Here is a 17,116-nt window from a genome sequence, read left to right on the forward strand (position 1 = left end):
AACGGCGCGGCCCTGCCCTCGCCCGGGAGGAGCGAGGTTCCCTCCTGGTCTCCCCGGCAGAGCCGGTGCCGCTGCGAGCTGGGCACCCCGCGGTGAGTCTCTGCCCGCCGGAGGTGAGCGGGGGCCGCGCCTGGACCCACAGCGCGTCTCTGCGCAGCTGCGCGCCTGGACCCACAGCGCGTCTCTGCGAAGCTGAGCTGTGGGCTCAGGTGCTGGGGACCTGCTCCAAAGGCGCCTGTTTTTTGGGGTCCCTAAATACACCTATGCTGCTCTGGTGTAGCTTTATTATAGAAGCTGCTGCCTGAAAAGGAGTCAAATTACTGCGTGCGGGGGAGGCAGAAGAACAGCTGCAAGCAAACCCCTGCTGCAGGAGCTGGTTTCAGGTTATGTGTTTTACAGCTGCGCCAGAGGAAATCAGAGCTGTATGTAAAATGTCTCTGAAGCCTATGTAGTTGGCAGCTATTTCAAAATGTTAACTCTAGTCCTCGGTGCTCTGACCCAGGCTCTCTGTTTTTCCCCCATTTGTTAGTTCTTATCACTGAAAATGTGGTTTAAATAATTAAAACCTCGTGTCTTTTAAACTTTAACAAGGCATACTTTAAAATTGTCATTGATCTTGACAGAATATTAGTACTCGGTCAACTAATTGAGAAAACAATTTCTGGAGCTGTGGTAGTGACAAATATGACAGTCCCTTGTGACTTTTCTTACCGTGTTCCTGATGCACAGCGCTGATTGTTTACTTCTGTAGAAATCTACTATTAAGTACTTCTGAGCTTCATTTAATTCCTTTTTTAATTACATGATATTGTAGGTTTGTTTTTGTCTCTGTGCAAAGTCAAAAATGTCTGTTAGGGATTAGCTTTGAGATACGTTTGATAGTCTCTGGAAATAAATTTTGAATCATAAATGCATTTGAGCTTCTGTTCAAAAGAGAAACTGTTCTGAGCTAGGCTCGCATTAAATAAACACTTTGAAGTACTGATTATTTTTTTTTATTCCTCTACCCAATTTCTTTTGGCTTTGCGATGCTTTATTCTAAGCTGCAATCCAGCAGCAGATCAAGGAGGCTTAGGAAGAAACATCAGATGCTTTCGGTTAGTGTCCCTACCACTTGGAAAATAAACAAGTTAGTACCATATGCTGCCCTGACTTTATTAAAACAAATTTCCTCAAAATGGAAACAAGGTATGTCAGCGTACTTGCTAGAACCATAAGACTTAATAGGGTCCTTTATAATTTACTCTTTTTTTTTTTTTTTAAATGATCCACTCGCAGAGGGAGGAATCCTCTTTCCTGAACACAATGCTATATAAAATCATTAGCTCCAAATTCAGCAGGCTGCAAAGAACACCATTGTGCCCAATTAGATTTTTTTTAAATAAAAAAACTATGTAATGTTATGTTTTAAGGTGCTTGTATTATTACAATTCTAAAATCTCTGGATGTTGGGGGAAAAAAAAAAGTAGAACTTTAAAATGAGAGTTTTCAGTACTGGATTTCTAACTGTAGTGACCCTTAACTCTGCCTAGTGGCTTCAGCAAGAGATAGCCCAGGGCCTTGGACTCAGGTCTGAGATTTGCAAACACAGCGTGATTTCCTAACACAGGACTCGAACCTTCTATTAAAAAAAAAAAAACCTAAGCTACAATTTAGGGACGAAGCTTTGGAAGAGGAATGTAAGCTGGTGATTGGGTGGAAAAGCACTGTTCTCTTGAGACAGGTTAAAAAATAAGCTTACTAAAACCTGTCAGGCGTAATTACAAAAATGTTGGCTTTGACATTGCAAGCTTTGGCATTTGTTTAGAGTCTGCTCTCGTGGAAGCGCTGATGACCTTGGTGAAACTTTGTTTTTTCATAAGGCTTTACCTGCACTGAACAGCCTGTCGATCTCGATCTTGGTATATATTTATGGGCACATATCACTGAAAAACAGCAGAAGTTTGTTAGCTTCTAATTAAAACTGTCTACTTGAAAATACTTCAAAATATCTGCCTCTTTTTTTATGCCATTTTTCTGTACTCTTAAAAAATGTCTTAATATAGTTGAAAGCAACTGTGAAGAAGTGATACCAACAATATCAAAGTGAAATGTGTAAGGATATGATGTGTACTAGACATTGGATTAATATAAATTAATGTCATAAATCAGGAAGATGCTGCTTATTTAAAGAGCTATTAGATATTAAGAGCTGTAACTAATACAAAACCAGCATTCATTCAGTGTTAAAATGCTCCCTGGTGTAAAAGGCACTAGAGGAAACTGGTTGCCTATTTGATACTGCAGTGGCTTATCTCTGATATTTGAAAATTCTTTGCTGATTTGGTTTGCAGAAGCAATTCTAGTGTGACCCCATTGAATTGCATTCTGCTTAATTGCTTTATTAGGTCAATGGAGTTTGTTGTTTAGAAACTGTAGTGCCTTTCGAAGATGAAAATTCTTTTAAATATCAGTATTAAATTATGTAATTGTTGGGTCGTGATATCTACGGAGCAATAAAAAATAATAATGTTGCAGCGTGTGCTTTTTGTTTTTTATGGCACCAATTCTGTAGACATTTGTGCTTACATATGTTTCATTTTAAACACCCAAGTATTTCTTTTGGAATTAGTAGGTCTGTTCTTTGGCTTAATGTTAAGCCTGCATGTAAATGTTTTCAGGGTCAGGATTTATGTTCGCAAAGTTCATGGGATAAACCTGTCATGTTTTCATACTGACTGTTCTGTATTCTGCATGAGATAATGTAGGTAGCTGACTTCTCCTTTGGAACTGGGGGCTGATTTATCTACTGACATGTAAAGAGATGTTCCCAGCCCCGCTGCTGAGTTACAGTGCTGTACCTGAGCTGACTTCATCCTTGCAATGTGCTTTGCAATACCACAGGCGTCTCTTTTATTTCCGAAGTATTTTTACTGATATAAATGTGCGTAGATGTCAATCCTTTACATTCCTGTAGGTTCTTATTTCAATTGATGTTAGTTTTACAAGTACTTTGGGGGCTGGAAGAGGAGTCTCTTGCTGAGTCTCTCACACTGAGCTGTGCACTAGATGGTGAAAAGAAAAGCTTAAGTATGCAGTTGTTCGATATAAAATCAGGTAACTTGTGAACATGTAAGATTTTAAATTGTTTTGCATTTCTGCGATCTTTCCACCCAATTAGTGGGACTATTTTTATTTAAAAAGTGGAACCCTGGGGTAACGTAGCTCAGTATTTGCAGCTTCATTTTTGTTTTAAGTAAGCAAGTTGTGATGTTGCTCTGGGGTTGTGGTATGTTGTTAAGAATGTCTAGAATTTTCTTGCTGTCATCACAGCAAAACAGACCAAATCGGGTGAGAAAGTAATTGTGAGGTTATAAATGTGTCAGCTCAATATGATATAGAAGTTAATTTTTGCCCAGGCAGAGTTGGTTTACTTTGGGATGGAGTGATAGATGTTGCGTTTTGCCTGGATGTTTTTCCTTCATTCCACAGAGGAGAATGTGTTTTTGTATTTCGTTGCAGAGATTCATCATGCTTAACCACTGTTCGATGGGGTGTACAGAATTTTTATGAAGAACCCTTGTTTGTAGAGCAAAACGCAGTTTGATCAAGGAGTATATCCAATGTATGAACTGATCCGGTTTTAAAATGTTGTAAATGGTAGTAATAAGTAGTTCTAGATAATGAATAAGAGGGAACTATGACTTATTTATCTTTTTTTCTAGCAATAAAGCACAACGAAAAGTGGTGCGCGTTAAAGGAGAACCCGTATGTGGCTGGGCGAAGGGAGGAACCTAGTAGTTGCAGAAAGGCAAAGCGGGGCTTTTGGATCCGGTTGCTTGGAGTGGTGTAGTGCTGTCAGATATTATTCAGCACAGTGAGGAAAAATGAGCGACAAGCTACCTACTTCTGCATTGGTACGTTCTTTGCAGTGGGAGTCATTTTGAAGTGTGCTATAGGCTGTGCTCCCCACCCCAACCCCCCAGGACAGCCCTGGCACTCCGTGTGCCCATGACCTTCTCCGAAGAGGTTGCACAGGCCCAGTGGAAGGTGTCAGGATGCCGGCACCATGCATTCCCGGGGACTGGCTGGTTAGAAAACAATTGGGAATAAGCACAGTTTATTATTGGGTTCAAGTCAGTGTTCCTGTATGTTGACACTTTTATCAACTCTTGCAGTTGTACTCATTGTGTAGACTTTTTTTTTCTTTGCATGCAATTTTTGCTTGAATTTGAGCTCTCCTCCACAGACAACCCCCTCTTAATGTAGTGTCATTTTCAAAATTTTGGCCCTGAAAGGCCAAAGAATGCTGGCGATGGAGGATTTTAAGCCTTTACCTTCCTGTGGCTTTCTTTGTTCTTCAGATTGGTGCTAATCCTCGTTTCTGAGTTCATACATAGGAAAAAGAAAGCTGGTGCAGCGGAGGTTTTTGGCACAACAGAAGCAGGTGGAAGTCCAAGCAAAGCTAACGGAGGTAAAATGTCGCTGACTTGTGTACTGAAACCAGTTCGTGGAAAGCGCTTTTCAGTGGTTGCTATACTGTGCTCGGATAAGCTGTCATGTTCTGCCACAGGAATGTTGTGTTTGCTTTGAAAAGACATGGGGTTTTTTTCTGACACAAAGCAACATTTCAGAATCTAGGCGTGTCGTGATTTTTCTGGTTATCAAGTTTTGGTTGCATTCCTGAACAAAGTCTTCATTTAAAAAAAAAAAAAAAGCTTGGCTGGTATCAGCGAGCCTTCTTTGTTGATGCATTTTACTTTGTCATAACGGGAATGTGCTTTTGTCTGCGTACCTTGTATTAAGTCCCCAGATGAAATGAGCTGTATCAGCAACGTACTCTTATGGCAGTAGAATAGAGCCTATACTGGGGTTTTCTGCAGGTATAGCGATTTCCTCCAAATGACATCGCTACCTGCTACACCAGCAAAAAGAAAACAACAATAAGAAGAAAACCCACAACCCCTACAAGGCTTTTAAGCTAACCACGTTTTGACCTCAACACAGTTGGTTCTTCCACGGCCTTCAGTAACAGTCTGTGCAGAACAGTACATTCAAAGTCCATCGTTTGGCTGGGTAGCCTACATCTAGAGCAAGTCCCATTTCAAGGAGGGCACTGGAGATACTAATTTCTGTATGTGCCTCATGGATAGTGCACTGAATATCTGCAATAGATTAAATACTTAAATATGGACCATATTAAGTTGCTTCTACATGTTTGGAGGTTAAAAGTTAAGAAAAAAAAGATCAGTAACAGCTATTGCCACTTTGTGCGGAGGAGGATGCCTTATTGTTACTTCTAAATTCATGCATTTTTTTACCAATAGCCCACCCTTCCTTGTGTTCTTGCTTATTTTTATTAGATCTGTTCCCCTGATTTTGCCTATATATTTTTTTAATCAGGTTGTTTAAAATTTGTTTGTAACCAGACTGAAAGAACTGTAAGTGAAAGTTGATCAATACATCACAAGACCACATAGATCCTAATGTGTTGTATAAACTTTCTGGTCATGTTCAAAGTGTTTGCTATAAACCCCATTCTGATCATACAGCTGTAACTGTACCCTTGGTTCAGTATGTATGCACCGTAGCTATCATCCAAACCCCCGCCGCTCCCTGGGGCTGCCCTGACTGTTAGTTGTAACTTGTTTTTTAAACTTCTAAAAAAACTTTTTCAGTCAAGCTTCTTCCGGAGCAGGTTGATGAGGATTTCCTTCTGTCCGGCCTCTTTTTCCTGTCTTTATGTCTTGTTTGTTCTAGAGGGGTTTTCTCAGCCATTTATTGTTACTGACAGAAGCTAATGAAGGCTCACCCAGTGAATTAGTAAAATAGTTCCGTGTCTGTGCTAGATCTTGCATTTATGTTAATTAAAAATTAGTACAAATCAATTCCTGGACTATTTTTACAAGTAGTCCATTACTAAGCTGTCATTGCTGCTTCTAATGAAGATTGAAACTTTAAAAATCACAGGGTTTCCTGCCTTATACTAAACCAGTGTAACATGCTATTTGTTCAGTATTGAATGCCTTCAGAATTTAGGTTTGCTTCTTAACTATTTTAATTCCTTTTAAATGCTAAAGGTAAAGCTAATGTCATCCAGGTTATATTAGGCTAAAAATACAGATATGTTTGTGTACTTGTGGATCTGTCATGCATTTAATCTGAATGTCTTGAAAAGGTATGTAAGTTAGAGCTTTACATAGACATTACAAAGCTTCATAAGAATGCAGTGACAACAACCAAATGTGTTTCTTTTTTGAATCACCAGTAAAAAAAAAGGTATCTTTCCACTTTGGCAAAATAACCACTCTTCATTCCTGTTATTTGGGGAATGGCTCAGCATGTCTGTTCAGTGCTGATGCTTTTACATTCTATATCTTCTGATATGTGTCTGTCTATAGCTGGAAGTGACGTGAGCTGAGTTAGGCTTCACTGCATGTACAGCAGCAAATATACCTGTCGTGGTGTATTTATACAGTGTGGGCGTGATCCTGCATAAATAATACTTGTGGTTTTAGTTGTGGGGAGTTTTTTTTCCCCACTTTGAAATCCATTTTGACTGATAGCTGCTGACTTACCTATTGACTGTGGCTCTCCTGCTTTCTTCAGGGAAAATAACTTTACGGTGAAGCAAAAGTGAAGGTGATTCAGTGGTGATAAAAAGGAGAATCAGCAGCACAGCTTGTCTGTGCACTTGACCTGAGCTGTCTTGCCATGTAAGCAGAAAAAGAGAATCTATGGGAAAATTAACACTAAAGTGAGTGGTAATGCAGAATTTTGCGTTACTGGAGTGTGAAATGAAACTGTTAACAGTTCTTTCTTCTGCAGTAAGGGATGTGTGCCATCGACTAGAGAAATGCTATAGGAGTGTAACGCTTTCCTAAGTCATATTTTGAAAAGTTTGAAAAGCTGTGAAGCCAGGAAATGTTCATAACTAAGTGTCATGCTGTTATGAAGCGGAAGATATTTGATGAAGAACTTTTGGGTACAGCTTGACATATTACTTCGTACAAATGATCAGAACCATATGGATTTCGCAACAGGTATCGTTTGTCTTTAAGTAAGTCTCAAGTTTAGTAAAGGCAACTTATTTCACACAGTAATGTCAACATTATGCTGTGATTTTTTTTCTTTTTGCCTCAAAGGGTCAAAGAGGAAAGATTTGTGTGTTAGCTGTGATACTGACTTTGAGGATAAAGAAGATGGTTTGTTCTAAAGTGTTGATATAGGTGAGGCCATGTATACCTGAAAACCTGCTAAGCAGGTTAAGTTGAAATGCAGGAGAGAAGGGACTTCACTACAATGCACCCACATGTGTTAGGAGCAGTTGCTATCCCTTATATGCTATTTTTCAGATGATGTGTCACATGCCGAGTCCTACTTAGCCATCCCTACAGCTTGACTGTACAATTGAATCTGCAGTGGTGACTCCATGGGGTTCTTTGTGGGCATGAGAGTCCTTCTGCCTGCTTCTGCTCCCGAGGAAGTCACCGAATTCACCACAGCTATGATGATGTGGTTATAGCAAAGCATCCCTTATGGGATTTCTTTGCTAGGCCTCGATTGCTGCTGGTACAATCCGGTTAGCATTCTACTTGTCATTGAACTTACTTTACATATGTGTGTGTGTGTGTATATATTAAAAAAAGTAATTCCTATATATAAATAAATAAAACAGTATAAAAAGGGAAAAAGCAAACCCAGTACTTATTCTTTTCTTTCAATATTTTTTTTTCTCTCTTTTCTTTCTTTCTTTTCAGATCTTAACTTAGAAATCTTCCAAATTTAGCTCTAACGTTAAGCATTTTTTATGGAAGAATGAAGTTGAAATACAGTAGGTAAAGACATTATAGAAATCTGATCCCATATGTTTTTACCAACTTAATTATTGTTCAATTCTGTAGTTTTTGCTTTTACTTCTTAGTTGTGGAGTAACTTTATTCTTCTGGTGCTGTCAGCAGTTATAGTAGTGAGGAGCTTCAATAATGTGTTGTTTAAATAGAAGCTCTGTATAAATATTATTGATTATGAACATTGATTATAGAAAATGTCGTGACCAATTCATGGGTTTTATTGGGAGGATTTTCACATTAATCACCACAACAAAAGTTTGGAAAACAGTAAACGAGTGATGGAAAAATAACAACATTTATAAGATAGAAGGAGTTATTTTCTTAATTTTCCAGCTGATGAGTTGGTGCATATAAAAAGACAGACATCAGATTGCTTTTGCTATCATGATACAATATATTTTTCTGTAGTCCAGAGGTTAAGTTCTATCTTATTTGATAATAAACTTATTCAGTTTTCTGACATAAAATTAACCTGCTTCTCAAATTTGAAATGAAATGGAAGCAGTCAAAAAAGGTGGAATAACCAATCATTTAATCAGATATTAAAATTGTATTTAGATGTATTTCTATACTTATTTATTTATAAAATTGCATTTAAATAGATTGATAAAACTCTTTATTGGAAAAAATACTTTGCCTTAATATGAATTGAAGAGGATTATTAAAATTAACCTGCTTCTCAAATTTGAAATGAAATGGAAGCAGTCAAAAAAGGTGGAATAACCAATCATTTAATCAGATATTAAAATTGTATTTAGATGTATTTCTATACTTATTTATTTATAAAATTGCATTTAAATAGATTGATAAAACTCTTTATTGGAAAAAATACTTTGCCTTAATATGAATTGAAGAGGATTAGGATTTAATAAAGTGAATTACTGTTTTCTATTTGAGGGGGGGAAATATTTTCCCCCAAGGCTTTGCTTTTAAAACTACCATCTTTCTTCCCAGATGTTCTTGAATACATTCTGCATTGTTTTAAAACAACTCTAATCTTTAATACGATTATCTGTAAACTTCTTTTGTTGACTGAGGGATTTTTTCAGATTATCAAATAATTTTATATAGAAATCCTCCTTTTCTTGGTGCATACCGTAAGTCTCCATTGCCTGCCCAAGGCAGTGCCCCAAATGAAGCCGACTGACATCAATTATTGATGATTATTTTCTGCACGCTGGGAAGTGAAATCGAGTCTCCGGTCTCGATTCGTGGTTTGTTTCAAACATAGGGTAATGAGAGCAGGTGCGGGGAGACACCGGAGCGTGTGCATTGATTTGCAGCATAAGCATAGATATGTTACTTAAGAGTATATGGGATTGAGAAGAGAAAATGGTTGGAGCTGAAGTTGTCGTGTGCTTTTAAAGAACTTGATCACTATGTTTTCCTGGTACCCATACACCAAAATGAGAGGAGCTATTTTCTCTCCTCGTGGTGGTATCTCATTACGCTGGGGCACGGGATAGCACTTAACAGGAGGGAATTACCCCTCCGTCCCAGTTCTCCATCCCACCTAAGTATGGCCTGATCTGATTTGCTCTGACTCCATCAGACTTCACAAGCTAAAATTGTACTCCGTGTTTCTCATGCACCAATAACTTTTCTTTCACTGGTTTTTTTTAAGTGTGCAATCAAGCAACCTAACATTGGAACTGTGCTTGTACATCCCTCATGCTACTCCCTTTTGTGTCCGTCCCTTGCATGGGACTGGGCTGCTGGGGAAAAAAAGCTTCTGAACAGAAACCAGCAGCTGGTTTACAACCTGGGTTACAACACAGGTTCAGCAGGGGTGCAGAAAACTGAAAGGCAGTGGGTAAGCTAAAAAGTGGCATTTCTTAATTTTGTAAATTAGCTTGCAACCTGAATCATCATGTTTTAACATTGCTATGTGTAATTTTTGACATTGTCTTTTTAAATGACTGCAGCAGTTGCAGCAACTACATCATTAGTAAAATCCTTACTGCTTATGAGGTTTAGAAGGAGCTGGCAATACTGCCTGAGCTACAAGACAGCTTAGAGACAGGAGGAAACTTTATTATCCTATAGAGGAAAAGTAGTCTGTTTTTTTCTGGAGGACAAAATGATCAATGAGGATTTGGGTCCAGCCAGGTTTCCCCCACTGCAAGTTCTTTCCAACACTAGCAGCCTCTCGCGGGTCCAGCTGCCTGGGTTTCCCTGCAAAGTGTTTGCTCTTGGGTATTGTTTTGGCAAACTGTCTTCAGGCTTTCTGAAGAACAGACAAAAGAAGGGAAATACAAATTTTTTTCAAAACCCAATGCGGAATTTCTTGGGACAAGCAAGCTGTGCAGGCACATGAGGATTTTTCACGTTTGAAGTTGTCGCAGGGAAAAAAGGTCAAATGTGAATACAGGAGCCTGGTGTTTCCCCATCAGGCCTGCCCCTCCATCCTCTGGATGCAGGAGTTCAAACGCCAAATGTAGCAGGGGGAAGTAAGAAGTAAGCAAAAGAGGATGCGTCTTCGAAGGACGAATCAGTGCGGTGAGAGCTTCCCTTGCTGGCAAAAGCCTGAGTAAGCAGGTGGGGCTGGCAGCGTGCCCTGAAGGTTAACGTAGTCAGTCACCAAGCCGGAGGGGGAGGCAAAGCCCTCCCTTCTGCTGGGGTGCTCAAGAAAGATGCTCTGAAAAGGCTTCTGGCTGCTGCCTCTCATTTCACCTGGGGTGCTGGGAGAAAGAAATGGTAGCTAGGACCGAGACGATGCAAGACTAAAAAAAAAAATAATAAAAAAAAAAAAATCAATGTATTTAGTATCAGTGGCATTTAGAACCACGCTGGTTTCTTTGGTGGGCTCCGAGCAGCAGCAGGGCCGGCGCTTCATTTCTTCTGCAGCTCAGCTGCCTGGGCGGGCTCAGAGGCTGCCATCCGCCCTCCCAACCAGCTGAGCTGCCCGCTGCGCTAGCCGAGGTTTTATGGTGCCTCTGAGGCTATTGCTGGATATCAAGTCTATATTGGAGAAATACTGCCAAATTTTTTTTAGCGCTAATGCAGGAGAGGTCTAGCTGAGCACAGAGACAGTGATATTGTTAATTTTCCAGGCTGTTGCTATCTTACTCTCAGCTGTCCCTAGACATCATCACCATTTTATGTTTGCTCTATAATGGCATGAGCCAGGATGTCATAATATCCAAAATCAAATGTACCAGAAAATATAATAAATTAGAGTCGGGCTAGCAGAGTAATTGAAGAATAAACTGAATTTTAAACAACACAAGATTGCGTTCTGAACCGATTGCTATGCACAAACTGTACCAGAGGAGTGCGACTTCATGTAGATTTACAATTGATGGCGGCATTTCCTAGATTCCTACTGGTAATAAAGAAACGAAAATGGTTTGAACTTTTGAGTTAGTACCACAACATAGTATTGCAGTGAAGGAGAAGTACCATTCTAGTTACACTGCAAAGTCATTCCGGAAGAAAAATTTTTTTGTGTGCTTTATTTATTTATTTAAGAGGTTTACATGTATTTAGCAATTCGGGAGTTTATAAAGCCACAAAGTGAATGCAGGCTTTGGCGTGGAAAGAACTAAGTTTGTCCTCAACTCCTAATCTAATTCTTCTAGAAGAAATTACTTAGGGAATGTAGCAGTACAGCGGATTCCTCTCCATTCAGAAAATTGAGTTTAAGGTCATTTGGTGTCCTTAGGAATTCTAAGGTTGTTTGCCAGGTCAGTTTTACAGCAGATAGGCTGCATATTTTGTTTGAATAATTTTCTTACAATTTTTATTTCGTTATAAACAGGTAACGCACATACATAAGACATTTAAAAAATAACCCTCTAGCTGTGATGCTAGTAGAGATGTAGGGAGGTGGCATAAGAATCTCTGTTTTTGTGAGCTAGAAGTTACCTCGGCTGAGCCCTGGCAGCTGGGCCTACGTGTTCTCCTGGTCTGTTGAAACGTGAAATGAGATAGTGCTAGTGAAAGCCACCCTGAAGGCTGCTCTTGTAACCACAAGTTACGGAAAAGCCTCTGAAATGCAAATAGTCAGTAGCAGGTATTTGCTAAAAGATAACAAATGTTGTTTGAGCTGCTGGATTGAACAATCTGAGTGGACTGTAGGAAAGCCGGTCCTGTGCAGAGACATTGGTGTTGAGGTAGTCAAGCTGCTGAGGTGCAGAGAAATCTGAAAAACGTTTTTGACCGTACTTTATTTTCTATTCATCCTAATTTTGAGAGTGCAAAGGAAATTTTGTAGGGATGAGATTTTTGGCGACAATAATTCAAGCTCAAGGAAAGACTCTGCCGCTTCCAAAATTATGTTATGCAGTGAAATACCAACGGATGGAAGGGCTGTTCAGTGGTGGAAATCAAGCATAAGCCTTCTTTGGTGGCAGGGAGGGCAGGAAGGCAAAAAAGCAGTGTTACTGCACTGAAAGAATCTAATGTTGTAGTGATAAGCAGTATGATTTAAGTGAATACTTTTTAAGTTTAAAGGTTTAAGTTGTATTTAAACATGAAATGGTTTTGTTTATTTTCATGATTGTAAAATTTAAATAAGGTTCTCTACCAGGAATGGCCATGAAATACATTTGATTTTTAAACTAATTTTATAAAATAGTGAAAAAAGGTAGCTCTTGTGAGTTAAATACTTGAATATGGACAGTAAGCTTTAGCATTATTAAACTAATTCAAAGTGCTGTAAATCCATCGATTTAAATTACTTCACTGTGCCACAACCTAATGGAAGCAGAAATTAATCTAGAAGGTGCACTTAATAAACTACTTACATCCCCTGTGTAATATTTAAAATGAATTATTTTTCTGTATATATTTTGATCACTTAATAACTTACCTCCTCGCGTCCATCCTGCGTCTCCATAGAAGTGGGCTCAGGGGTCACCGGGAGGCAGGAGGGAGGACGTGCGGCTGCTGCCTGTCCCTCCAGGCTGCCTGGGGAGATAGCAAGGGCCAGTTTCATAAACAAGCTGCAGACCACCACAGCTCTGGCTCTTCAAACTTGTGTAGCAGAAAACTTGGGAGAATGGCGTTATAAAGGGAAAAAATAATCTGCCTATCAATAGGGGAAAATAGGCAGCATTTAACCTATCTAGAAAGAAGCAAACTTGAGCAGTACAGGAATTCCTACAGGCAGGTTTTGAGGAAGGTCATCTTCAGGATCTGATAGTTCTGCTCTCTTCAATGGCAGGTTCTGATATTTTGTGGAAAATTCAGAGCTGAATTTTCACTGAAGTGGAAAATTCAGGGCTCTCCTGTCCTACTGAGGTCTCCCTGTTCCTCTTCCCCTGTCCCGCATCCCAGGTGACTTTTGGCAAGTTACACAAACACCATTTATCTTTGAGAGCTTCCCCAGCAGGACATGACACTTGTAACACTTGTACAATTAAGCCTTTCTCTAGCTGTGATCAGTCTCTTTTCTGTTTGTTACCTAGTTAACCTAGCACATGAAATCTGCGTACCATGGACGTGCTCTTACTGCAGGTAAGACCACTTGAGAAAGTTTGAGTGCAGTTGTTAGGGGTATATATAATGGGTAAATGGAGTTCTTCTAAGGAGTTGTGGAGCATCGTTTTCTTTCAAAATATATTAGCGGCATGGAAGAAGGCAAGCATTTCTGATAAGGTTTATTTCAACAGTAAATGTTAGAAACAAGTCAGCAATATTGAGCAGCCCAGATCGTTTTGGAAGCTGCAGGCAGTTGAATGATACATTACAATTTAAGCAATATATTTTCTATAACATTTAGAAGCAGAAAATCTAAACCATTTTCAGAGGGTGAGTGCATCCTGGAAACATGCAACAGTCATCACAATAAACCGTTGGAAAACAGCTCTGTGTTCAGTCCCACGGTAAGATGCCTAGGAGTCCTTCGAGGAAGGATACGTAAGGGAGTATTAACAAGGAACCCAAGGGTGCTCTTGCTGGTGTAGGGGGCACAGGTGGTACCTGGGACCTGTTGGTTTCTGATGTGAATACTCTTAAGGAGTTAACACATGAAAGCTGGAAAGACTTAAAAAAAAAAAGAAAAATTATTAGAGGCTGCTTTATGGTATTTATTCAAGAACCCTTCTTTCCTCACCTAATTGGTAAATAAACCATAGTGCATAAAAGTAATGGGAGGTTTCATCATTTTAAAGAGATGTTTACATATCTGACAGGCAGCTAATACAGCTAGGTAGGCCTGGTAATGGTTTGCTACAGACTGAGTAAATATCATAAATACTTAAGGATGGGAAACCCTCAGGAACAGTAAACATGACTAGCTAATACCAATAAGTAAAGATTTCACTGCTGGATGCAAAATTGCAGAAATGTGTATTTAATGTGTACACGCAAACTAATTGCTTCAGCTAGATGCATCGTATAGTGATGCTATTGGGATCAGCACTTAATGGTACAATTTCTATTAAAGAATGCTTTTCCTGTAGTAGGTGGGCAGGGAGCCAATGCTACATAAAGTCATAGATGTCATCCCAGGGCTGCTGATAGGGGGGACAGGTAGGACCAGAGATCCTGAGACCGATGCATGAGGCAGCCGCATCCATCCTTACGTGCCACTGCTGCTGCGGTGTTGGACTGCTGAGGTTCATTTTATGGTACACTGTTGAGTCCTGTAAGGAAAGCCTTTTAGTCTGGCAACCAACTTTCCAGTGGAGACTGCTATGCTTGAAGAATCTCTCCAGTCTGTTATTTTAAATTATGCATGCCCCAAAGCAGGTAAAAATGAATGCTCCTAGTGTGTCCATTAGATAGGGAAATGGACGGCTCATAAATTCAGATGTTGCTCTGTTTCACGTTCGATCAAATAGACTTTGGTTGTAATGTAACAGCACAAAGGCATTTTGAGTTTTGTGAATGCAAGAAGGACTACTAATTCAGTTCAGCTTTATCCCTGAAAAGTCCAATGAAAAAAATGAGGAAGAGCCTTTCACATATTTTGTTACATTGTTTTCCTACCTTGGTAAAAGCTGCTTCTCTTCAGCTTTAATAAAGGATGAAAGGAAGCTTTTCCCACATGAAGGAAAAGGGTGAGAAATTGCAAAATGAGTTTACAAGATTGTCAACAGAAATATTTCATGGGGCTTACAGAGGATCCCTTTGTATGAAAGTGGGAGAACTACAGGTATAAACTAAGCCCCTACACGAGGCGATAGTTTGTTTGAAGTGGCATACCAATAAAATTGTTTTTTTTTCCTCCCAGCTCTTCTGCATTTTTGAAGAGGGCATGGAAAAAGCCCATCAAAAGAGTTCATAAAGGTTAAGACCTTTATGGTTGTCAGTGACTTGGAGGTTCTTAGGTAAAGGCATTAAATAAGTGGAGTATACAGTGACTATATCATGGGCAGTACGTTGTTCTGTCACACCTTACAAAGTTAAAAATGTCATGAGTTCAAAACATGTTTCCCCATATTTATGCACAACATAGAACAGCACAATCGCTCAGCTAAATAAACAGGACATTTTCAATTATAAGGTGCCATTACCTTTGTGTGTTCTTGTCATTTATGAAATCAGCGGGTGGTTAATTAAATTGCTCCTTTGGACTCTTCTGAAGGCTGTGTATTAATTATATTTTAGTGGTGGTGTGCACATTTCTCAACTTTTTAATGAGGGTAAAAGTTGTTTACTTCTTACTTCAGAAATAGTATTTTTTTTCTTGAGGTTAGTATAATATGGGGTTTTGTGGTGGGTTTTTCTTTCTTTCCAATAAAATCTCATTATTCAGCTGCTCATTGCAATGACGTGGCATGCTTAGTTGAAATCAAATCTTAAATCTTAATTTTCCTGCTGCAAAGCACTGCTAAAACTGTGGAGTCTGTGTGTTAAACCCCGTGTTGATGGAGGGAATAGGTTCATCACTCAGGAGGAGAACATGCTTCCTTCAGCCATTTGGGTCTTTTGAAGACATGGCTCCTGAAGGCAATTTTGGGGCTCAAACCCAGAATTTCAGTTCAGCCCGTTGGCTGAGCAGGCAGATCCTGGCTGTCCTCCTCCACCTTCACCAGTAGTGAGAGCAGTGCTGGTGTTTGGGGGTTTGGAGGGAAGCTTCCGGGCAGCAGGGCTGGGCTGGGGAGCAACTTTTGTATGGCAGGGCGAGGGCTCTGCTTTTACCACCTTCCTTTGCTGTGTGGTGTTTCACCACACTGTTTCACAGTACAGCTAAGATCCCCACGTTAAAAATCTTGGTATCTTGGCAAATGCTGTTTCCAGCCACGACTTTCTTTTTATTTTAATTAATGACAGTTGCATGCTAAAGGAAGCCCATGTAGGTGTAGTATTGGTGTGTTGACAGAGGAGCGCTGTAGCCAGGATTGGTTTATATTGGTTCTCCAGATGAAATGGTGTATTACAGGCAAATGCTCAAACCCAAAGAAAATGCCCCTAGCCAAGTGTAACTATCATTGACATCGTCATTTTAGTGCCATTGGAAATGTCTCTAGCAGAAGTCAAAAGCTTCCATAGCACTCTCTAGGTCTTTGAAATACCATTGTAGATTTTATCTCACGGGAAGGAGCAGAACGGGCCTTACTTCTGATCAGACAATTTATTTAACTGGTCTGGTGGCCTCACCAGGGGTGACGTCTCATCTAGGCCATGCAGCTCTCCTATGAACCAGAAGGACATCAATCCTCTTCATTATGCTATTTATCCAAGCCCATTTGTTTTAAGACCATGCCAAGCCAAGAAGAGTCAAGAAAAACAGTTTTGGTACTTTTTCAGATGGGTAATTTACTTTGCAGTCGTGTTTTCTCAAGTAGAGGGTGGTATAAAGACCTCCCTGAAGTCTTCTGAAGCATCCACTGAGACCTCAAATTGAACCCTTTGCTGCTGGAGCATGCTTGTCTAATGCTGATTTATGGTGGCGTTTGTAGGTTTAAGGGTTTTTTTCATCCACTTCATGGCACTAAGTAAGTGAAGGGAGAGGAGGGTGTCTTGAGGGATATGGTGGTTATCGCATTTAGCTGGCTGTAGACTCTCCTGCATGTCATTTGTATTATGACCAGTGTAATGGAAAAATAATACTTAAGTATTCAATTTGAAAGTGGGGTTACTGAAGTCCAATATACTGGACTTTATAAAAGCTGCCATGGAAGATAGTGGTTTGTAGTTTGTGAGTCTGCAAATACGCAGTTGTCACAGTTTAACCCCAGCTGGCAGCTAAGCACCACACAGCCGCTCGCTCACTCCCCACTGCAGTGGGATGGGGGAGAGAATAGGAAGGGCAAAAGTGAGACAACTCGTGGGTTGAGATAAAGACAGTTTAATAAATAAAGCAAAAGCTGTGCACACAAGCAAAGCAAACC

The 17,116-nt window shown here is 39.8% G+C and overlaps 1 protein-coding gene across 1 annotated transcript in view; it reads left to right on the plus strand.

Annotated features, from left to right (window-relative positions):
• The first annotated feature begins 3,710 nt into the window (after positions 1-3,710).
• LNX2 (ligand of numb-protein X 2) overlaps positions 3,711-17,116 on the plus strand; it is a 57,977-nt gene continuing 44,571 nt past the window's right edge. Inside the window, exons 1-5 of the mRNA XM_019474863.1 lie at positions 3,711-3,896; positions 4,344-4,453; positions 6,589-6,695; positions 6,808-7,022; positions 7,740-7,817. The gene's annotated coding sequence lies outside the window, so the exon portion shown is untranslated. The remainder of the gene's footprint in view (positions 3,897-4,343; positions 4,454-6,588; positions 6,696-6,807; positions 7,023-7,739; positions 7,818-17,116) is intronic.

The sequence above is a fragment of the Aptenodytes forsteri genome, unplaced genomic scaffold (genome assembly GCF_000699145.1).
Source record: "Aptenodytes forsteri isolate BGI_AS27 unplaced genomic scaffold, ASM69914v1 Scaffold155, whole genome shotgun sequence".
NCBI lineage: Eukaryota > Metazoa > Chordata > Aves > Sphenisciformes > Spheniscidae > Aptenodytes > Aptenodytes forsteri.